Source organism: Peromyscus maniculatus, chromosome 16, assembly GCF_049852395.1.
Source record: "Peromyscus maniculatus bairdii isolate BWxNUB_F1_BW_parent chromosome 16, HU_Pman_BW_mat_3.1, whole genome shotgun sequence".
NCBI lineage: Eukaryota > Metazoa > Chordata > Mammalia > Rodentia > Cricetidae > Peromyscus > Peromyscus maniculatus.
In genome coordinates, this window is record NC_134867.1 from 61,236,692 (window position 1) to 61,260,627 (window position 23,936).

A 23,936-nucleotide genomic window follows, 5' to 3' on the forward strand; every position below is an offset into this window, starting at 1 on the left:
CACCAAGAGAAACATCAATGAAAGAATGACCCAGGACAAATAACTGGGTATCAACCACTAGTCCTCTGAAATTTTCCTAGAAAAAGGGAAACCATTTTTATCAGTATTGAGCATATTTTGCCCTGACTGATAACAACATATTTAAAGAACAGGTGGACCAGTAGATGTGGCTGGGAAGCACATTTCTAAGCTCAGAGGATGTATCATTCCCCAGGTGTTTGTGGAAAGGTCACTGAAAGAGACCAGACATCAGGTCACAGTAAAAAATAAAATAAAACATCGACTAATTTGGTACACTCAACATTCTGTGCATAAAGGCACTAGACCTACACAGATTAATTTCTATCATAGTAAACAATCAGGTTTAGTTTGACACTTTTCTAAACAACAAAGTCTTAGGACAACTTCAGAGTTCATTCTAAGTACTCCAAATACAGGTGCCCCGCTAATAGGCAAATGGTTTTCTGAGCACATGTAGATGCTGCACATCCAGACAAGTGACAACCAGATGTGCTCTGCTGAGTCACAGTCAACTCCTTTTCCCATTGTGCCTGACTGCTGTCCCCTCCCTCCTTGGCAAAGTAAAAGCAAGTCTGTCACTAGCTCATGAATCTGACCTCTACTCATAGCCTCTTCAGGGCCACAGAACTATGATGACTTAACATGTGTTCGCTTAGCTTCCTTCACCTGAAACACTGTAAATCCATAGTAGGATCTGTGTCTCTTTGTCGTGTATCTCTGGGTGTTTGAAAAGGATATTTCATGATGATCTCATCCAGACTAAAATCCATCTGGTCCCAATATGTGCTCGATCTGTGTCTTCCACGTTCTCTCTTTTCAACATGCCAGTCAGGGCTGCCTTTTGCAACCCTGTCAGCTGTAGTGAAAAGCCTTCCCCTTCCTACCAGGCCCAATACCATCTGTCCTTCACATTTCAGCAATCATTGTTCTCTACTCTCCCCAACTCCACACCCCTACCCCCCCCCTTCATCCCACCTCTTCAGGCAGATGCCTCTGTTGGTTCTTAGTACTAGTGTCTTTACTCTCCCTCACATAGTCAGATGATGCCCTGTTCCTCCTCTTGTTAGTCTTACTCAAATGCTATCCAGTCTCTGAGGTCCATCCACACCACCTTGCTTAAAATTGTGCCCTCTGGGCATCCACAGTTCCTCCTCTCTGTAGCACATTCCCTTTTATCTGGGACTGATGTTGCTCTCTGAAACACTGTGAGCACTTAAGGGATCACCTGTTCCCTCTTAGTACAGTCCAGAAAAGGAAAGAAAACTGTTACCCTCAGCATTTACAGCCTCCTCCCAGTGTTCCACCAGTAACAACACATTCTAGGAGCCTCACAAAGCTACTGAATGGATGTGGAAAGAACAGTGTGTTCCTGGATTCAAGTTATGGGAAGAAAGCCATGTAGTTCCAAAGGAGTGCAGGAAGATGAGGGGAGAGGAAAATAGCATGGTAGTCATGTGTTGTGTTGGAGGAAGGGAAAGGCTGGTGGGGAACTAAAGAGCATGAGTTCTAGACTCATATTAGTTAACCCCTACAGCACTGTGGCCCATGCAGAAGTGACTTAAAGGAGGAAGGACCCTGGCTCACAGTTTCAGAGGGTTCAGTCCTTCTTGATGGACAAGAAAGGAAGTCATACCATGGTAACCAGGAAGCTGAGAAGAGAGAAAGGAGTGGGATAACATGACCTCTAAAGAAACCCAGATACACATCTACTTCCTCCAGCTAAACCTCATTTCCCTGTGTCCACAACCTCCCCACGTAGCACGACCAGCTGGGCTAAGAGCTCCCTTAGAAGAAAGTCAGGGAAGAGGTGGGGAAGTGCCAGGAAACATAAGATAAGCAAGCTGGACTACCACACAATGACAAGTGACCCCCAGTGTCCTCTTCACCACCTGCTTTCACTTCTCCATCTACAAACTACAGGTTGGCAGACCTCACTCTGCTCCCAGTGTTATCAAGTGGAACCCCTCCTGCAGGGTCCTGTCCATGTGCAGTGAGTTCCCTCATCCTGGTGGATAAAGGGAGGTTGGTTAGAAATGTGTTGTTTCACTTGCCAGTTTGGAAATAACCTGTCTGCTTTTCCTTTCCCTCATTAATAAGGCACTCAGTGCTCCCACCCCCAAGGACATTAGCTGGAAATCTGCCAGGTACCTCAAGCATCTTCCTTAAGAGTCAATATAGCACATTAGCATTTTTAAAATTGCAAAGGTCTGAACCAGCACTTCAAGTGTTTTTTAAATGAGCATACAATCACACAGAGAGTAATGAAAAATCTTTAGCCACATAGAACCATGGCTCACTTTTCCTCGTAGGACTCTATGTAAGAAAATGGAAATAAAACTGAAGACTGAGCCACTGAATGCAAGATGTAAGCACTTGGGACTGAAGAAGCAAATAGTCAGAAGATGAAAGAGTGAGAGTTCTTTAGAATATGCCCAGTGGGGAGGTCAGCCATTGTACTTGTCCTCTGGGAGACAGCTCCAAACAGGGACAGTCTTCCTCTGTGACTGTCCATATTACAAAGCACACCTTTGTCATTTTTCTAAAGTAAGTCTCTAGCTACAATATGAAATACACTACATCTGTATTGGTAAACCTCATCAAATAGAACTTTCCAAAACTACGTTCTTGCTTAGGAAGATGCATTTTTTAATTAAGTATAATGTTTTTATTAATTCACGCATACAATGTATTTTGATTGGTCAAACAACCTCCAGTGGATAGCACTGCTGTGGGATGCCGTTCTGTATGCTGTGAATATGTGTTGTTCTGATTGGTAGATAAATAAAATGCTGATTGGCCAGTAGACAGACGGGAAGTATAGACGGGGCTAGAAGACAAGGAGAATTCTGGGAAGAGGAAGGCAGAGTCAGAAGTTGCCAGCCAGATACAGAGGAAGCAAGATGTCAAGGCAGAATTGAGAAAAAAGTACCAAGCCATGTGGCTAAACATAGATAAGAATTATGGGTTAATTTAAGTGTAAGAGCTAGTCAGTAATAAACTGAGCTAATTGCCAAGCAGTTATAATTAATATAAGCCTTTGTGTTTACTTGGGGAATGCAAGTGGGAGAAATTTGTTCTGACCAGCCACCAGTCAGCTGGAACACAGGAAAACTTCCAACTACATAGCACCACACTCATGAATATATGGGTACACACACACACACACACACACACACACACACACACACAGAGAGAGAGAGAGAGAGAGAGAGAGAGAGAGAGAGAGAGAGAGAGAGAGAGAGAGAGAGAAGATAAAAAGTTGGGAGCAGTGTAGCAGTGGGGGTGTATCTGGGGAAAGTTAGGGGGAGGATTAGGGTGGCTGGAGCTGTTTGACAGAGATAAAGAATTAGAGTCATTTGTAGAAGTTTTCACACTTCCTTAGGCAGCCTTGACTAGAATGAATCAGGTGCATAGTAAATGTCTGATGGTTTTTATAGACAAATTACTGATGGATGGTAATAAAAGAAGTAGACACAGTCTGTCTTTAAGGAACTCAGGAATACTCCAGTGTGTATATGAGGAGAAAGCAGTACCAGGGTGTTGTGGGTAAAATTACATTCTCCAATTTTATATGGTAAAGGCCTAGTCCCCAGTACCTCCACAGGAGGATCCACTTGGAGAAAATGCCTTTACAAAGGTAAGTACCTTAAAATGAAGTAATTATGATGGGCCCTAATCTCATCTGACTAGTCAATGAGATGAGGACACAGCACAGACACTAGGAAAATACATGGGGGAAGGAAGAGAAGAGGTTGGCCATCTGCAAGCCAAAGACGGAGGCCTTAAGGAAAAAGACCAAAGTTGGCAACACCTTCATGTAGCATCTAGAACTGATAGAAGATACTTATCTGTGATATGCATTATCCAGAAAGTGGCATTAAAAAACAAATGCACCAGGAATATAAATCTCTGACTGCAAAGCAACAGATGACTTCATAATCAACAGGGAAATGATGGGTAATTGAAGTATTAAACCCTTCCTGGTACTCACAAGCTCAAAAATAACTTGAAACGAGGATTTACACAAATGCCAACTGTTCCATGGGTAAGGACTCTAGCACTATTTACTCTACTCTCTGCATGCAAGACACTACATTCTTGACTTGCATTAACTGATTCAGTGTTCACCAAGACTGCATAGAACAACCACAAACATTACTCCAATCTGAAGATAGAAACACAGGCACAGCATATATCTTGGTCAATGTCTGGTCAAGAGTCCAATTTCAGAATCTCAGTACTACTATGAACATCTCATTGATTTTTCAAGATCAAAGTCATATGGAAAACTTACCACTCTAGTATAGATTCTCAGCAGCAAGAAAGGAAAAGATAGTCTAATCTCAAAGAGCAATGGAGTGTTTCTGACTGAGAAGAGATAAAAGCACACTCTCTGTCATCATGATTTCAGTGTCAACACCACCAGGGGCCATGTTCTCTCCTCTGCCTTCCAGATGGCAGCTATTTGTCTCTAGGCCAGTGGATCCCAACAGGAAGTCTTAAAAGAGACAGGAGACAGAAAAACAGACCATACCCCAGCTCCCATGCCCCAGCCCATCTCAGCATTTGTAGTAATATCCCTTCACTAAGTTCAGAAAGATATTCTTTACAACACTCTTGAGTTTTCCTTTCTGTTGACTTTCAAGATCATATGATGTAAACTAGTGGTAGAGATGCATCATTTCTTCTCTCATTCAAACCAACCCTGTAAAGTAGTGCTAGAGATGCATCATTTCTTCTCCCATTCAAATCGACCCTCACCCTCCTCTGAAGTAATCCAGATGCCAGGACTGCACTATCCCTTCACTACCCTTTCCATCACTCATTTAAAACATGTTGATCTAGAGGCTCAGGAGATAGCTCAATTGGCAGAGAGTTTTTAGTGCAAGCATGAAGACCTTAGTTTGATCCCCAGAACCCATATGCAAGAGCTGTGTTGGCATGTATTTATAATACCATCGATGGAAAGACCTATGGACCTAGGGTTTGCTAAGTGACCAGCACAGACCACTTGGTCAGTAAGACAAGTTGTCAAAGAAAAACAAAATGGATGGCATTTGAGGTTGATGCATAAGGTTCACTTCTGAGTCCCAAACACAAAAGCACACATATGCATGAACACACAAACAAGCACACACATGTGCATATACACACAAAGACACAGAGAGTGTATGTAAATAAACGAACAAATAAATAAATGCTTATTCAAAACAAATGGGCTAGAATTGACCTGCTCAAAGTACAATTGCTAAAAGGTGCTAATTGTCTATTAAAGGTTTGGACTTTATTTTTCAAATTGGTATCCAAATGGGAATATGGTGCAGGGTCAATGTTCAGTTCCATGTTTATTGCTACTTCTTACATATCCCAATTAATTCTGCATTCAAGGCTTTTACAAGGCCACACCAGGGTGCTCTACACAAAATTCCCAATTGCTTCGTAGAAACAAATACAGCACAGTAATTAAATAAGTGAGTATGTTATTATTGCAATATCAAGTTTTCAAGTGAGCATCACTACCCATTAAAATCAAACAACCAACAGGTCCCAAGTCACCATCTAATTTAATGTATCAACTCCAATGCTCGGGAGAGTCTTCAGAATCCAGAGTTGTCTTCCATGTAATGTCAACTGTCATTATAAAGAACTAGAAGGTACCCTTTCTCACAAGCTAACTATGGTCTCTAAGATATGAACTCAGGCTAATAACCGACATGGTTAGGGCTGTCCAACCTCCTTGCAGTTTTGTGCATCTTGCTGGAAGAACCATGGTTACCAAACAGAGAACATCACTCTTAAGAACAACTGTACAAAACTGGACATAAGGGAAACAAGTTGGCTGTTTTCCTCCTGTCCTGCTAGAGCATAATCCAGTTGTATAACCACTTGGCTCCCGAGAAACAACATAGCTGTTAGTTTTAGAGTTTTTACTCATTAAGGTCCACAAATCGGATGCCTCTAAAAATTTGAGTTCCTCAAAGGCTGAGGAGCCCCCAGCTGGATCAGGCCCTCTGAATAGGTGAGACAGTTGATAGGCTTGATCTGTTTGGGAGGCAACTAGGCAGTGGGACCGAGTCCTGTGCTCATTGCATGAGTTGGCTGTTTGAAATCTGGAGCTTATGCAGGGACACTTGGCTCAGTCTGAGAAGAAGGGACTGGACCTGCCTGAACTGAGTCTACCAGGTTGATCGCAGTCCTGGGGGGGGGGGGAGGATTTGCCCTGGAGGAGGTGGGAATGGGGGGTGCACTGGGGATAAGGGGAGGGGGTGGGAGGGGGGAGAATAGGGGAACTGGTGGCTGATATGTAGAACTGAATGGTATTGTAAAATAAAATAAAATAAAAAATAAAAAATAAAAAAATGGGTTCCTACTTAAAAAAACAAAAACAAACAAGCCAACAAAAAGAAGTCTCACATTTTGCCAGTCTATTATGATGAGCCACTTAGTATAGGCTTTGATTTTTAAATCCTGTAGCATATTAGCCGAACAACCAGCAGGGTATATATCATCAATTTTATATCATCTTTCAATTTTGTATCTGGCTATATAAAATTCTTATTTTCACATCCCAGTTTTCAAACCAATTTTTTTATTTCCTGCTAGCTTCCTCATTAGTTAGCTGTGGAGCAATTACCTCTGACTTAAGATTCTTAGAGGAGAGTTCCTTAACACAGAAACGTCTAAAGGGAAGCTCCTTCAAACTCAGGAAGAAAACAACTCAGATATCTGAGGACATTGCTGAAATTAAGATTCGTAAGGCTCAGTGTCCCCGAGATAATACAATCAGTATGGACTCTTTAGATGAGAACCTCAAATCTCTAGAACTGCCTTCAAGTTGGGCAAAGAACTCTGGGGTTTTAGCTTTCATGAATTGTCACTCATGCTGGGGTGGGCTTTGTGAAAAGCATCTGCCTTTGAGTTGTCCATGCTCCTTGAAGTAACCCTTACCCACATTCATGTAAGTAGCCCCAACAAACTTACTGGCCAACCAAGATGGATTTTGGTGGTATCATGACTACGATCTGTCATTAGTTCCCTATCTGGGGTTTGCAGCCATTTGTTCATCTCACCAAAAATATTCTCAAGCAACAATTAGTTACAGAATTGATTCCATTAAAATATAACAGTGATATGTTAGATAAACATCTGATATTAATCAAGGCATCGGGGTGCAAAGTCATAGCCTGTATTGGAAAAATGAAATGTGAAAATCTCCCTGGACTTTCTTACTCATCACAGATGACAAGGTTTGCATGGCAGCATAGGTGAAAATGAGATGTCCAGAAGAATGTCTTCAAAGTTGTGCTAGCTGCATTTGAAAATTGTGGATTAGTTCACAGAAGTACTCCAGGTGCCCTGGAGGAACTGCCCTTGGAGAGGAGCTGCTGAGCATGGCATACACTCTTAGCACTAGATTTAAAGTACATGTTTAAAGCAGAATGGATGTTTCAATGCTGGGCACTAAAGTTCACACTACTAGGCTCTATCTCTTATTCACAAATGTCCTTTGGCCGGGGAGAACAAGTTCTTACAGGAGCAAGTTGTAATTAAAGAACAGATTACACAATCTTGAACAGCTGGACAAACATATTTTAGACAAAATAGTTTATTTTTTAACTTTCCATTTATGCTGTACAATGCTCTAAAGTAGTCTGGAAGCAGCTAAAGCCTATGTGTTGTGTCACCATTTGCTGTGGACCTGATTATATACCCCTATTTTACCTGATTCTCATTTTATAGATTACTTCAGGATTTGTCTTCACCCTCTCTGTCTCTGTCTGTCTGTCTGTCTGTCTCTCTCTCTCTCTCTCTCTCTCTCTCTCTCTCTCTCTCACACACACACACACACACACACACACACACACACACACACAGATAAGACAAAAGTTTTTACAATAGAGGAAATGTGCACACACTCTCAGGTCTACCTTCTACTCCCTTCTTCCGAGTATAGTAACCACTGCCTTTTCAGATCATTTTCCTTTAGTGTGTAACTCAGGACGATGGCTGTACCATTTAAAAATGCCAATTTTGTAGGGCAAATATGGTAGAACATTAGCAAATACAGTCATAAGATTCAATGTATATCATTCTTCTAGTAACACTGATGTAGCTAATCTTGCATAGAATACGTGAAATCAAGTTTTACTACTTGTTATAAATTTAATATTTACCTCTTGCAAATCAGAGCATAAAATATTTGGTTTCCTTAAACTACATATGTAGGCAGAAATTAACAGCTCAACTGGGAATCTTAACACACTGACTGGGAACAGCTTTTAGAGAAGATAATTCAAAGATGGATTTAAAATCAATCCCCCAGCAAGCAAAATCAAAGTCTTTTCCAAGTAGCTGTCACGTGGGAGCAGAAGAAGCAGTGTGACATTTTCCTTTCACAGGATATGTGCCACCATGCTGCTTTAAAAGGGAGAAATGAGATAAGCTGATTTTAAGTTTTCAACAGAGCGGCTCCATGGGCCCAGCATGGCTAACAAAATAACATTTCCAGTGAAAATAAGATAATGGGTCAGCTCACAACTCATGTGGTTTTTTGTTTTGGAAGGACCTCTTCAACATCTTCCCCTGGGGAGCCCTGAATGCAGGCTCCCCAGGAAAGAACCTCTTGCTGGGTTTTCTGCTACTGAATCAAGTTGCCCTACCTTGGAAACATGATGGGTGTGAAAGGTGAGGTTTTCTTTTCCTCTATCAGAACGCCCCCCCCCCCCCAGGCTAGAGTTGGTCCCGGTGTGATAGCTGTGGAAGTTGGAGGCCCAAACACACTGCAAACAACAATGTTGTCCTAGTACTCCAGCTCCCTCACCCAAGGTGGTCCTAGCCTTCCCTCTACTGGATTTCCTGGTCCCCCGCACTCCAGGGCATTGCACTAGGCTGTCCTCCTGGCAGTGCCTCAGTCCTCCTGGCTAAAATCCCTCCTGTGGTTTGTCCTTGTCACTGTCAGAAAAAGGTCCTGTGCATCATAATGGCGAGAAGCACAGCCAAGATGACTGAATCCTGAGAGAATGGATGTCCCCTTGTGAGGTCACCACATCATATCACCTTTCTGCTTATTCCAAGTCTCATGGTCTTTCCCTATAGTTTTTTTCTGCTCCTCTGGGGCCTGTCGATCCCTGGCTGCACAGGTGAGGAGGGTAGAGTCCAGGGACCTCTTCCCTGCTTACCTCAGCATAGAAGGAAGATGGGTTTCTAACAGGATTATAAGGGAGATAGCAAGGGATGGCAGAGAGGGAGAAGGACTATAGAATTACGGTTGCAGAGAGCAAAGTTGAAGACACATGTGCCAGTGACTCAATTTTGTATATTTCTACAAAGCCATAAAAAAGTGAAAAGGACAGAACGTACTTATCTAGTCCTTTAATGTCTTATAATGACTGGTCTAAACCAAACATCATTATTAAATCTACAGCCTCTGCTTAAAGGGAAATCTTATGAATGTGTTTCTAAAGTCTACTGCAGAGACTTTTTAGAAGGTAGAAAACTAAATGGCAATTCAAAACTATGTCAGGTCAAAAAGAAAAAAAAAAACTGCTTCAGGATGAACATGAATGTTACATTAAGAGATGCTTCCAGGTTAATCAGGGAACAGAAATGCCTTAAGGGGAGGAGAAGCGAGATAGAGTGCAGGATAGAGTCACTCTTGTGTAGGAGTGACTGCCAATTGCTAGCAAACTGCCTTCCTGTGCAAATGCAGACCAGCTAAACACAGCTGTATAGAGAACAAGCATTTTTTAATTAAGCTTAACATCATATAACAGATGTTGGGTTTTCTCCTCTACCCCAAGGACAGCTCTAATACTGTTTGAGATGGCAGGTGTCAACTGTGCAGTGTGTATGATAAATTGCAGAAACAATGACATAGCATTATTTAACAATTCATTTTAAATATCACTATCATTTAAATATCACTTGTCAGGAAAAAATATAAATTTGCATAAATTTGGCAACAAAATCCATAAAAGAATTTAACCAAGGATCAGAATTTACTTAGAGTGGAATGACATTTTAAAAAATTTCCTGTCACCTTCACTCACTACCATTATTATGAGAGTAGGGCCAAGTATGAAGCAACCCTGTAAACTGAGTCTTCATCAGGAGCCACCATCTTTCTTCCCAGCTGCCTGGAGCACACATCCCTTATCCAGCCCATTCCATGTACATGACTTTTAATCGTGGTCAGTGTTTTCTCTCTTGGGAGTCTGAACCTGTCAACAAGAGTTTAGACCTTGGCTTTCCTTTGCTTGAAGCCAAACGGAATGTCTTAACTACTGAGGAAGAAATTTCCTGTGAAGGAAATCAGTTTTTCTTCAGTTCACAGCTGAGATCATATGTTCTCATCTGGAATCAACAAGATGAGCAAGGGAGCTGATCACGGCATGGGATCGTGAAGACAGGTGAGGACTGGACTATCTGTGGGCATAAGGACAAGTATTTAGAATACAGTTAGGGGTTATACTAGCTTAGTAAAGCGGTGGTTATAGGTTCTCTTCCAAGAACCATTACTTCATTAGCCCTGAGCAGTTGGTTAGGTTAGTTTCTGGTACCAGGCATGGTTTCCCTCTTGTTGATTAGGTCTTAAGTCTAATTAACAAGCTTTTACCTCCAAGGCACATGACACTGGCTTTAGTAATTGTAATATTCTGTTCTCAGTAAGATGAAGGTTTCATTTCATGAGCACCTACTCCAAATTAGCCAACTGAGGACAGTTGTGTAGATCTGTAGCACTACAGGTCGACACAGTTAACAGATATGGAATCCTACTTTGGAGTGTGTTACTTTACTTGGCTCAAAACCAGCAAAATACTGCAGTACTCAAAGAAGCCCCAAGCATTGGAAACCAAAGGTCTCAGCAAAGATGATGATCCAGTAGCAACAAATGAACAGCCGGCTTCTCATGGGTCAAAAGAGCTAGTATGAGTACTGCTGAGGCTCATGCCAGGCCATACCTCTCAGCATACATCTCAGCATCTTCATGCCATAAGCATCCATCAAGAGTAGCTGTTATATACTCAGTAATATGTAATTTAATTAAGAGGGTTAAAAATGCAATCTCAAATTTAACTAGCAAAATATACTTTCAGAGCAGTGTTCTAAGAATTTGCCTAATGAGACATCCTGATACACACCAGTAGTTCTAATGGGACTCTTTTCATTTGGGATAATATAAAACACTAAGCCCTCTCATATGGTGGCAGTTACTTTTAATCTTTCAAAATAACAATAACATGTTTACATGAAGCATGCTACCACCTGTTCCCCCCAAATTCTGCCATTTTCAAAGATGTTTTTACCTTCAATATCAGACTTTAAAATTCCAATCTGGACTTATGAACATATGTGCCAGCGGCTCTTCATATCCATTTACATGGTTGCCATTATACCAGCGCTGGTGTGGGGAGCTGCTGTCTGTACATTCTACCCGATTTTCCAGAGTGTTATAGATTAAATTTGCAAATACTATATGTGTTCTTTCTCTCAGATTCTACTCCTCCTCTCCAGTGAAATTGCAGAGCCTCGCAGGAGACCAGCTGGGGCTGTGAGGAGCCAGTTGCTTCAAGAGGAGGTAAGGGTGGTTAATTACTCTGATGGAGTCTCTTTGCTTTGTGCCAAGAAGAAAATTATGTGTCTGGCTGCCACTGGAAGCGACATCCCTAGATTTGCTTCTTTCTCCTTTTCATAGTTGTTTGCATTCAAAACAGCAGAGTAAATATATTCTGCTTGGAAGCATTTTGATAAAGTAAATTAAATATGCTGCTAGGCTGTGAGAGGTTTTTTTGCGTATTATTAGCCAGTTTGTTTGTCTTTCTAAATTATTTTTTCCAGACTTCCTATAGGTAGGATAAAAACTTTAATGGTCTATATTCTCAAATTTACTTAACTTTCTCTCTGGTCTTATTAATAAGTCACTCTGAACAAATTGAGGGCAATATTTTACACCTTTACAAAGCATCTTGTCTTTCTAAATGGCAATGTGAGTAAAGATAGACTGCGTCTTTGTTTCTGTACATAGAAGGTGGAGGAGTTTTAAAATACACCTAATAAGCCGACTTAGTAGTCAGTGGAAGGAGATTTCTAGCAATGAGAAGGTACAGCCTATGAGCTCTGCAGTCCAGGCTCAGGGTGGGATGCAAAGCAGCCCTGAGTTAGATAGCTGTTTGGGATGGCTACGCTCCTGCTCCACTATCTCAGCAGCTGGAGGAAATTACCGTCCAGAGAGACAGATGCATAATTTGAATGAAACAGATGCAGGCTGTGAAGGAAATCAAACAGCTCAGGGTAATAGGCACAAACAATATTATCAAAACTCTGAGGAATCTTTATTTATTTTTTTCATAATGATAGCAAATGTTGTCATCTTTGTGATACAAGATACCTATACCCATAAAAGGCTTTGGCTTTTTAAAAAAGTCTAAAGAAAGCATGGCACTTCCTAAAGACAAGCCACACACATATGTATCCATAGTTTTCCATTTGGCAGCATTCTTGATACAACAGAAAGACTGGCCTAGGCTTGTTTCCTTACTCCCTCAGCTGCCACACATTCTCTCTTGGAGTCTGTCTTGTGCACAGCCTATCAGGGCAATTGAGCTGTACTTGCTGTGGGGGACAAGGACCAAGAAAGGAAAAATAATGACAAGGTTAAGGCAGTATTTGTTCAGGAGTAACTTAAATGTCATTTCCAATTCAAAATATGTTTGACCCACTTTAATGAGCAAAAGCCTGCACTTAAAACTGCAAGTTGCTCATACACAGGGCCAGATGGTGCCCTTTGGAATAAAAGCACTCTCAAATAGAACATCCCAGGGAGCCCCCACATGCCCTAATGTAACAAAATTTCTCCCATATTATGCCTTTTAATGTTTATGGCTCTTAGTATCTAGTGCAGTTTATGAAAGTGTGCACAATTCACCAGATTGGTGCTCATGTATCAGGTGTTCCAAGGCCTAAGTTGTAAATGGGACAGACATATTTTTTATACATTATCACTTTAGTGGATTTATCAGTATTCTATGATCTTGATATTGATATGAAACAAAAAATGTAAATGTTGACAAACATTTGGGAAGCATAGCAGTTCTTCCAACAGTTAAACATGGCACCAGATGGCACCATATGACCCAACAATTCTGTTCCTATATATGCCCAAAGAAATGAACATGTACACACCACCTATAGTCATAGCACTATTGTTCATACTCTAAAAAATAGAAATCCAAATGACTATCAATTCTTGAAAAGGTAAATAAAATATTACATATATATGATGAAATGTTAATTGGCAAGTAAAACTGACTTTTTGTACTTCTACAACATGGATAAACAGGGAAGACATGTGAAGTCAAAGCAGGCAATCACAAGCAATACACACTGAATTACTGCATTCATACCAAATATCATACAGAAAGAAGAAATAAATACACAGGCACAGAAATCAGATTAATGGTTGCCAGGGGCTAGAAGGAGGAGAAAGCAATTGCTTATGAGTTTGGGGTTTCCTTTTGGAGAAGACAGAAATGCTCTGAAATTGATCATGATGACAGACACTAAAAGCTATGGAATTGTACACTAAGTGGGTCAATTGTATGACACTGAATTACATATCAATAGAGCTGTTAAGAAGTATCAGCAGACCTCAGAACTGGCTCGTTTTTTGCTTTTACGTGAGCTAAGTCTACACTCGTCTTTTGAGCGGCTACTTTTTATTTTAATTACTTATTAGGAAACTCAAGCTGTTCAGAAGTAAAGTGTTTGTAAAAGTGGTCTGCAATCGCCCCCACTGAGATATCGAGCCTTCAGAGGGTGTGGCATGATTTTGATTCTAAACTCTGTACCTGACCCTAAGGCTTCCAGGCCACCAGGGATCCCATTCTCCAGGTCCTTCTGCCCTGGATCTTCTTCCTTGAGTCTGTCCAGCTCCCTCAGCAGCTCTTGCTTGTCACTGCTGTCTGTTTTCTTTCTGTCTTGCCATCTTCATGGTGTCCCTCTCCTAGAGCTTTTCCCAGCTTTCATACACTACTGAAGTGGCTGCCATGACCTGTAACCCTCCTTGTCATGCATAATTAGCACTTCTTCAGTAGTGCCCTCCATAGCTCACAGGTATCTTTTTGGGTGTATACTTGCTTCACAACTGAGTTTTACATGATTCTACCTCTGCATGGCTGACAGCACACTTGATCTTGGCAACCTTGAACCACAGGTGCCTAATCATAAGTTTCTCAACCTGTGGGTCATGACCCCTTTGGGAGGTCACATATCAGATATTTATGTTACAATTCATAACAGTAGCAAAATTACAATTATGAAGTAGCAATAAAAATAATTTTATGATTGGGGTCATCACAACATCAGGAACTGTATTAAAGGGTTGCAGCATTAGGAAGGTTGAAAACTGCTGACCTAAAGCAAAGCTGGGAAGATCAGTAAATATGTCGAATAATGAGTAAGAAAGAGTGTACAAGAGAACATGACCACAATTCTTTAACTTAGTATGAATCCATTTTCAGGAGTCACTCCTAGGGGAGGGGCTGAGAGGCCAGGGCATCAATGAGTAGCAAGAACTCTACTACTGAGCCACCCAGCCCCTTTCTCTTTTGTTCTGAGATGGATCTTGCTAAGCTGCTCAGGCAGGCCTTGAACTTAAAATTCCTCCTTTCTAAGCCTCATGAGTATCTGGGATTTCAGGCTGACATGACCAAGCCTGATCTTTTTTTTTTTTTTTTTTTTTTTTTTTTTTTTTTTTTTTTTTTTTTCTTTTTTTGGTTTTTCGAGACAGGGTTTTTCTGTGTAGCTTTGCGCCTTTCCTGGAACTCACTTGATAGCCCAGGTTGGCCTCGAACTCACAGAGATCCGCCTGCCTCTGCCTCCCAAGTGCTGGGATTAAAGGCGTGTGCCACCACCACCCGGCAAGCCTGATGATTTTTAAGAAATAATATATTCAGGTGTGGTGGTGCACACCTGCATTCTCAGCACTTAGGAGGATCACAAGTTTGGGTCTATACACCCCAGAGTGGGCTATACAGGAAAGCTCTGTCTCAAAACAATTGAGACAAAACAAAACAAACCCAAACAAAACAAAATACATCTGAAAAAAAAGTTCAAGAATTTACTTTAAAGGAAAAACATGTAGCAACAAATTTGATTTAATTTCGTTTACCAATGAAATACTATGGCAGTCAAGTTAGAGTAATTAGCTAAATAAATAGTTTCAAGTTCAAGACAAAGTAACATATAGTTATAAATACAAGCATAGGGCAGGCTATTTAGTGGTGTTCTAAAATACTCAATTCTATAAAATACAACTATTTATGTGAGTTATTAAAATTATATTTTTAATATAGAAAAATCCAATTCCTATGGGGATATTAAATCATATGACCAAGTAATGTCAATAAACGGGAGTCGGGCCCTGACCATAAGTTCCTCAGCCAGATCATGACGTGGCAGAGGGGAGGCAGGTTCAGATCCCTGGAAACTCTTCCCTGCTCACATCAGGATAGTAGAAGGGACTGGTTTCTACCAGGATTACAAATGAGATGGCAAGGAGATGCCAGAGAAGGAGAAGAATCCTGGCTCGTGGTTGCCTGAATTTCTATTCACAGACGGAAATGATCCATCCCAGATGTGAGAATGGGTTTGCTTTGATCTTGTCATAATACTGTCTTCAAGTATATTGTAATGAGTAGATAGTAACTAAACAAAAGGCTAAAGTTAACTGTTCACTATGGACAAGGGCTGTCTTAAGCCTTATATACATTTTCTGTCCTTATAAAAATGTTCTGAAGTCCTATAGATATATAAATGTACAAAAGAATAAATTCATTATAATTATTTTGCATATGGAAGAAAACAACAGAGGCCCAGAAAAGAACAAACTAAGCAACTAACCCTTAGGTAGTGTGGCCTACAAGGGGCAGGGTCACTAACAGAGCCTAGACAGTGCAGCCCCAAGCCTTGCCCTTAACCCCGGACTCTACAACCTCCATGGCATTTCCATGTATGTATAAGGGGAAGAGGGATGAGGGCAATAGAACAGAAAGTCAGAAAGTACTTCACACAAGGGAAAATGATTCATTAGTTTATTACCATCCCCTTTAATTTTGGAAACTTTTAGAAAATTAAGTGTAAAGAAATACAGCTAAAATGTCATAACTTCAAACCCTCAAGAACAACTTATTTATTTATTTATTTATTTATTTATTTATTTATTTATTTATTTATTTTGGTTTTTCGAGAAAGAGTTTCTCTGTGTAGCTTTGCGCCTTTTCCTGGAACTCACTTGTTAGCCCAGGCTGGCCTCAAACTCACAGAGATCCGCCTGCCTCTGCCTCCCGAGTGCTGGGATTAAAGGTGTGCGCCACCACCGCTCCACGTGCGTCCCTCCCGAAGCTGCGCTCGGGTGAAGAGGACAACCTTCCCAGAATAGAGGACCAGTCTTCCGGTCAAGGGTATACGTGTAGTTGTGCTCCCCTGCTAGAACCTCTAAACAAGCTCTCGAGAACAACTTTTAACCACACCAAATCCTTACTTTTACTGTTTAAAATGCTTGGAAAACCTGGCTCCATGCTTTCAGCCTTAAGTATGGAGAACAGCTAGCTGGAGAGGACTGTTTAAAGAGCATGCAGCTTCCAAGGGGGTGGCAGGTCAGGGGGATCTGCCCCCTGCAAAGCTCAAAGCACTGCATCCACAAGGCTGGGAGATTGCTCTGTCACTGAGGTAACTGGGTGCAAACATGAGTTTCAGCTTGATCCCCAGGACCCAGGACAAATCAAGGGTTAGTGGCCAATATCTGTAATCTAGTGCTGAGGGGAAAGGACAGGAAGCCTGGCCCCACTGGTGAGTCCCAGGCCCAGCGAGAGACCGGGCCTCAAAGACTAAAGTGGAGAGCAACCGAGGCAAATACCTGACATAAATCTCTAGCCCCCACATACATATGCATGCATGCCCACACAGTATTCTTAGCATCCTTCTACTCCTTTATTCTAGGAGATTCTGATACAGGAAACGTGGCAAATATTTTGAGAAATAAATGGTATCTCTGTTACTTCTAATAGGTAACATACAGAAATGCTATATTGAGCTGAAATTTATGCATGAATAAAGAGACTAAGCCTATATAGTTTTGATCTATAATGAGTATAAGAGGCAAAATTATCACCAAGAGATGAGCCAGAGAAAACAAGAACATTTCACAGTTTTAACTGCTTAGCTATTTTCTGGAAGCCAGAGCAATTAGTGAGCATTGAGAGTCTGGGAACAATCCAGTATTAGTCTTCAATTTTATGTTCCTCTTTCCTGTCATCAAATCTAAAAGCTCAGATCAGCAATCCTGAGACAAATGATACAGTAAAGATCAGCCAGCTACCGCTCCAGCACCATGTCTTCCTTCCCTTCTGCCATGCTTCCTGCCATGATGGTGATGGACACAACTATCCTCAACAGTGACTCCAAATTCAATGCTTTCTTTTGTAAGTAGCAGAAACAAATATGTATGCTTCTCTACAGCTCGTTGAATGGATTATATATATTCCATATAGTATATTACACACACACACACACACACACACACACACACACACACACACACAAGAGAGAGAGAGAGAGAGATTTAATCTAGGGCTAATAATGGAAATTTGACATATACAAGAAGTCAAGATTGCTACATTCAGATCTTGCAAGTGAACAAGCATAACAAATTCAAAATCACTAATTATAATCCCCATGCATTTCTATTATAGTTTTCTTCATATTCTACATTAGTCTCATCTTGACTGGGAATGCACATGTATATTCTCAAATAAACTTTAACTGGAAAATGTGCTATGTCATATATTCCTTGATAGCACTGGGTATCAAACTAAATGAGGTAGCAGGAGGTAGGACCTGACTGGAGGAAGCTGGTCCCTGGGGTGGCATTTGAAGGGTATGTTATGTCCCTGGTCTCTTCTCATGTTTCTGTCTCTCTTTGCTTCCTGGCTGCCATGATGTGAGCATCCTTTCTTTGCTGCACCATTGTGGCATGATGCTCATAGGACCATAGGACCATAATCAGCAGAGCAAGCAAGCTACTAAGTGAAACCTCTGAACGGTTCCTTTCTAAATGTGTTTACCTTATAACTTATCTGATGCCTCAGTGAGTAAAGGTATTTGTTAGGCATCAAGCTTAAGCCTCTGCGTTCCATCCCATGAAACTACATGGAAGGAGAGAACCAACTCTTAGAAGCTGTCTTTTGATCTTCACACACATGCTATGGCATGGGTGTGCCCACATAAGTAAATGAAGACAATAACAACTTACCTGAAACCTTAAAACCCAATAAGCAGAATTTATTGGAATATTCCCCCCAATAACATTCCTCTGTCCCTCACTGTGCCTGATGACATCACTATCTAACAGGCTAACATCTTAGGATCGGTGCATAAGAAAATTCTATCAACATTACACAAAAATAAAAATGACAGCTGTACTCGCCTCTCTCCGTTTCTCCTTCTCACACCTCAGGCAAGCCTAGCATCACTCTTCACAGCTCTTTCAGTTTCCTGATTAATGTCTTGGCTTCTTCTACTAAATTCTAGCCACATCTGCCTCCTTTTAGTCCCTCAATAATCTGACAAAATTCCCAATCTAGGTCTTTGGGTTAGCTGATCCTTCCAGAGTGTTTTTTCTCAGTGATTTCCAGAATGTTGTCCTTTAAGCCTTCCAAAGGAGGCCTTTGTAATTCACCAGTCTCCAGCTCATTTTCTTCCCTTCCAAGCAGTCACCCCTGATTGTCTCAGAGGCACAAACTAAGTGCCTGGGTCCACAGAGATAGTGAACAGCTGAGCCTGCCTTTAAACCAGCAAAGTCTTCTTGGTCCATATACTGTACATGTGTTTTCTACAAAGTAGATAGCTGTAGAGAGCAGAGCTCATGCCTCATTTGTGGCTTATAATTGGTTCTTGATGAGAGAGAGAGAGAAAGAGACAGAGAGAATGGATATTAAAACAGTAAGTAGCTAGCGCAAACATTGAAGATGGGAGCTGGCTTGACTATAAATTTTGTAAAGAAAAGCTACATGTTTAACTAGACTGAACAACTACATAAGTTGTATCATTGATCCTACAATAGAACACTAGGCCATATAATAGGAATTTCACACTAAGAAACGTGCAATACTTTCAGCAAATGTAGGGCCATTTCTAGAGTCAAATGATGTTGTCCCTCTTGAAAAATGACCAAATGGAATTTGACCAAAGAAGTAGAAAGCTTATATGGATGCTGGGACAGGATGAGATGGGCTATGAGGACATACATTTGATGGTCCTCCATCTGAAAACTTTGAAGCAAAAGTTTCTTTTGCTGTGACGGAACAGGAAACACCTGTACAGGGAAGTGCAATGAGAAGATGGGAAGGGCGCACACCTGGCACGGCATGGCGGTGAACCTGCGCTTCATCCGGGAGTGGACTGCAGACATCTCTTTCAACTCTGACCTCAGTGTCATCAAGTCAACCCCCCAGAAGATCAGCATGGGCAAACAAGTTCCATGGAAACCCCAGACTCCGCCACATCCTATAGCAGGCTCCTTCTACTCAGAAAGAGCCGGCTTACTAGGTACAGGATTGAATTTTACCCAATTAGAGTGGCTAAAACAAACAGACAGACAAACAAAAAGTACAGGATGGGTAGTAATTAAGAAGGAGGAAGGAGAGTAAAAAAAATAGTAAGTATGCCTGAAAAACTCATAAGGAAACACTAGCTACCAAAAAAAGGAAAGGAAGAAAGACAGAATGAAGAGAGAAAGGAGGAAAGGAAAGGAAAGGAAAGGGAAGGGAAGGGAAGGGAAGGGAAGGGAAGGGAAGGGAAGGGAAGGGAAGGGAAGGGAAGGAAAGAACTGAAATACACGTAATTCTGTGTATAAATACACACATTCAATTTAGATGAAATGTCCTCAACTGGGCTGGCAATACTCCCTCTAAGGGTCAAAGACCATCTAACAAAAGCCCCAGCACCAGACAGGAGAAGGCCTCTTTTGAGTTGTTGGTAAGGGTCCAAAACTCAACAGAATATTCTATTGCTCTTGTTTGTCCCCCAGAGGTGGAAGGTGAGTTCCCATTGCTGAAGACATCATGCACTTCAGACACAGGGCCCAGATGGCCCTGAGTTGGAACTGACCTGAAAACCTCTTCCCTCAGTACTAGCTTTCTTGGTACTAGAAGATGTATGCAAGCTTCCAAAGGAAGAAAGCAACTCAGAGTCCTAGCAAGCTATGATGTCTGAGCCACAGCAATGAGCAGCATGGCATGATAATCCTAAGGGTGTAGTAGTAGTGGCACATACACCTTGGCAGTAACCAATAGCTCTCTGGTTGGCCTTAAGACTCATTCAACAAGAGAGAATCCATATCTAGTACTGGAAATCTAGCTAACTACCAGGGCTGGTGAAGTCATGGATCTTAGAGGAGAACCTACAACTGCCACCTTACTAAACCAGCATCATCCTTAACTATAGTCAGAATCTTTACCCTTATATCCATGGATAAGTGTAGTCCTTACCCCTCACCAAGGAAGTTTTCCTTTTCAATGGATGGAGACCGTTACAGAAAAACACACCAATCAAAATGCAGATTTGTAGAGACCAGTCACAATGGATGCATCTACAAAACACTCCTACACTTAAGGCTTAGATAACATTGTAGAAAAAGGGGATGGAAAGACTTTTAAGAACCAGCAGATCAGGGAGTTTGCTTTGAGACTGTGTCTTCTAGTAATATCAGAAGCTATACCCATAAAGTCTTACCAACAAGACTGTCTAACCATGGGCTGAACAAAGGCAATAACAGTAGACATGCCAAACCGGGTAGAGGAAAGCCTATGGGATCTCAACCTATATTAAATACTATGGCTCTAAGGGAGGCTAAAAGTGGGAGAAACAGTTTTGCCCAGGGGAGAACACAACAATTGGTCAGCCCTGAAGACATACACATGAGTAACATTATACAGACTGAACTAGTTATTTATATTTAACAATATACATATATATCTATAGCCATATATGTATGTAACAACAATTAATTTAAAAAGGAATCATGAATTTGAAAGAGAGAAGGGGGGGCATATGGAAGGGTTTGGATAGAGAAAGGGAAAAGGGGAAATAAAGTAATTAAAATCTCAAAAGTAAAAGAGTAAAAAAATGTTCAATGTAAAAAAAAGAATGTAGTAGAAGCTGAGCAACTGAAAGCAAGGTTTCTATCATCAATGTGAAAAACCATTTAATGAGAGATACAACATGCTGTACAAGCAGATCTCCGTCCGCTGAGTTTGATTTGGTTACTTCTTTTTTGCTTTTCTAGTATCTGCAAAACACTATCAATAAAATTCACTCATTCAAAGAGATAGTTTGTTTTTTAAAAATTTTCCATCAATATCTTTTTTAAAAAAACAAACAAATTAGCTAGATATGGTGGTGCATGCCTTTAATTCCAGCACTCCTCTCGAGGGAGGTAGAGGCAGGTGAATCTCTGTGAGTTTGAGGACAACCTGGTCTACATAGTGACTTTCAGGACAACCAGAGGTACATAGTGAGACCCTGTGTCAAAAAAAAAAAAAAAAGAACAAACAAAATAAAAATTGTCCAAAAAAAAAAAAATCCCAAATGACATGATACTTTAAAACAGAGCGTAATTGTGATCTACTGTGGTGCCCTCCACCTGAGGCAAGGGTTAAACATACAAAGTCAAACAGCAATCCTGAACATGGCAGGCAGAGAACAGTTATAAGACCAGGTCTCATGTAGCTCAGGCCTCCCACCTCTACTTCCCAAGTAGTAGAGTTACATGTGTACCACTAAACCTGGAAATTTTATTATATATTTTCATATTCATAATATTATACCTATAAGTAGGGATTTTGATCAAATAAAGACTTACAAATGACTGGTGAACGTACTACTATTTTCAGAAGGCAGCACTGATTTTTGTCTTTTACTTTTTTTGTTGTTTGTTTGTTTTTTTCGAGACAGGGTTTCTCTGTGTAGCTTTGTGCCTTTCCTGGAACTCGCTTTGTAGACCAGGCTGGCCTCGAACTCACAGAGATCCGCCTGGCTCTGCCTCCCGAGTGCTGGGATTAAAGGCGTGCGCCACCACCGTCCGGCCTTGATTTTTGTCATTTATATACTCAAAATATTTTTGTAACTTTCAGTGATAGTTTTTAAGAAAGTAAAGTATATTATAGGTGTATTTTCCTTTGTCATTATTCTTTTAATATCTCAGATCCCCCCATGTGAAATAAAACATTTTTACTTAATTTACTACCAGTGCCAGGATTGAATAAACAATATACAATTATGTATAGCTGTGTGTGTGTGCAAACATATGTGAGACAAAATTTAAGGCAAAAGATAGACATGAAATCAAGAACACTACATGAGATTATACATGAAAAATTCATGAAGATTGACATTTATGGCTCCAACATTTCCATTTTGAGCACTCAAAACAAACGTAAGTAAAGTTACTAACTTAATCTGGAAAGCAAGAGTCACACATTTAGTCAACTACAGAATGACAGATTATGTAAATTTTAGCATCTCCATTTAATCATTTCAGTAGGCCTTGGAATGCAATTTCCATTCAGGGTGCCTCCTCTTGCCCTCTATTTTACATTTGAGTGACTCACAAATTCCTAGGAGCAATCTTAAATTATTGTGTGCCCCTTGTTAAACGGATTTTGAACAGGAAGTACTCTTGTAAAACTATGCCCCACATAAAATGGCATACATGGTATATTCTAGAATGCCGACTTCTTAGGATGGGACACACTCTTTTCTTATAATAACAGCTTGTCATATGATTTGAATCAAAGAAGTTTCCACAGATACCCTATAAAATGCTATTCTGAGGTTAGCTCATATGTGGAGGAGTAGGTAATTTGGCATGAGTAAATCTTTTCCCTTTTCTGAATGTTTTATAACAGAATAAATTATAGGATGAATCAATAACAAAAGGTTTATTTTTTCCTTTGTGAATTACTCACCAAATTAGTGATAGACCCACATTTGTATAAGCTAATGTTTCCTAGGTAAATTTTATCCAGTTCTTAGAAGAACTCTTTAAAATGCAGGCATTAATGCTATCTCCATTTTGCAGAAGAAAAATACCAAGTGAAGACTGAAGAATTCTAATGTCTGCTCATTCCAGACAGTATGACTCATGGGTGATTCATATCTACTTCATTATAAGAGTATTAGAAAGTCTAGCAGAATTCTAACTAAATGATTTCATCCAGTACACCACATTCTAGAAGTTTTAACTTCTGTGTTATATACTGCAATAAGTGTAGGTTGGATGACATCATAAAACTCGACAAAGGAAAAAATATATAAGGTTCTTAGGTTTTTGTGAGAACTGCATGATTACCAATGTTGTACAAATGAGCACTGACTCTGAGGATTAGGAACTGTATATTGTGGAAGCTGAGACTATCTCCTTCAGTAGTTTATGAAGTTGTTAGCGTCCAAGTTCTAAATGACAATGGAAATATCTTAGAAAGGTTTTGTCGTTATTTTCTCTCCTTCAGAGCAATGTTTTGATGAATTATGCATAGATGGAACACAAACAAACATCCAGTTCCCTTTGAAAAACTTAAGGGTGTAAAAATGAACAGAAAACATCCTCGGCAAGGCCTGTATTGAGCTTTCAAATGGTGCATCTTTGAAACTGAGTTTGATGGTGTTCCAAAACACAAACTTCAGTGGTCCTTGCTGTTCTCATTTCTCCCTCTTATGTCAGAATGTTTTATTAACTTAAAGAGTGGAACTCTGGGCCATAATTGCACTGCATAGTAAGATTTAGCTGACTGATACTTGAGAAGGCAAACCAGTCAGGATCAATGATAGGAAGCTTTCCATGGAAAAACACCACAGTG

The 23,936-nt window shown here is 40.5% G+C and overlaps 1 protein-coding gene across 5 annotated transcripts in view; it reads right to left on the reverse strand.

The window, feature by feature from the left end:
• Prkn (parkin RBR E3 ubiquitin protein ligase) overlaps positions 1-23,936 on the reverse strand; it is a 1,203,648-nt gene that overhangs the window by 953,366 nt on the left and 226,346 nt on the right. The window lies entirely within an intron of this gene.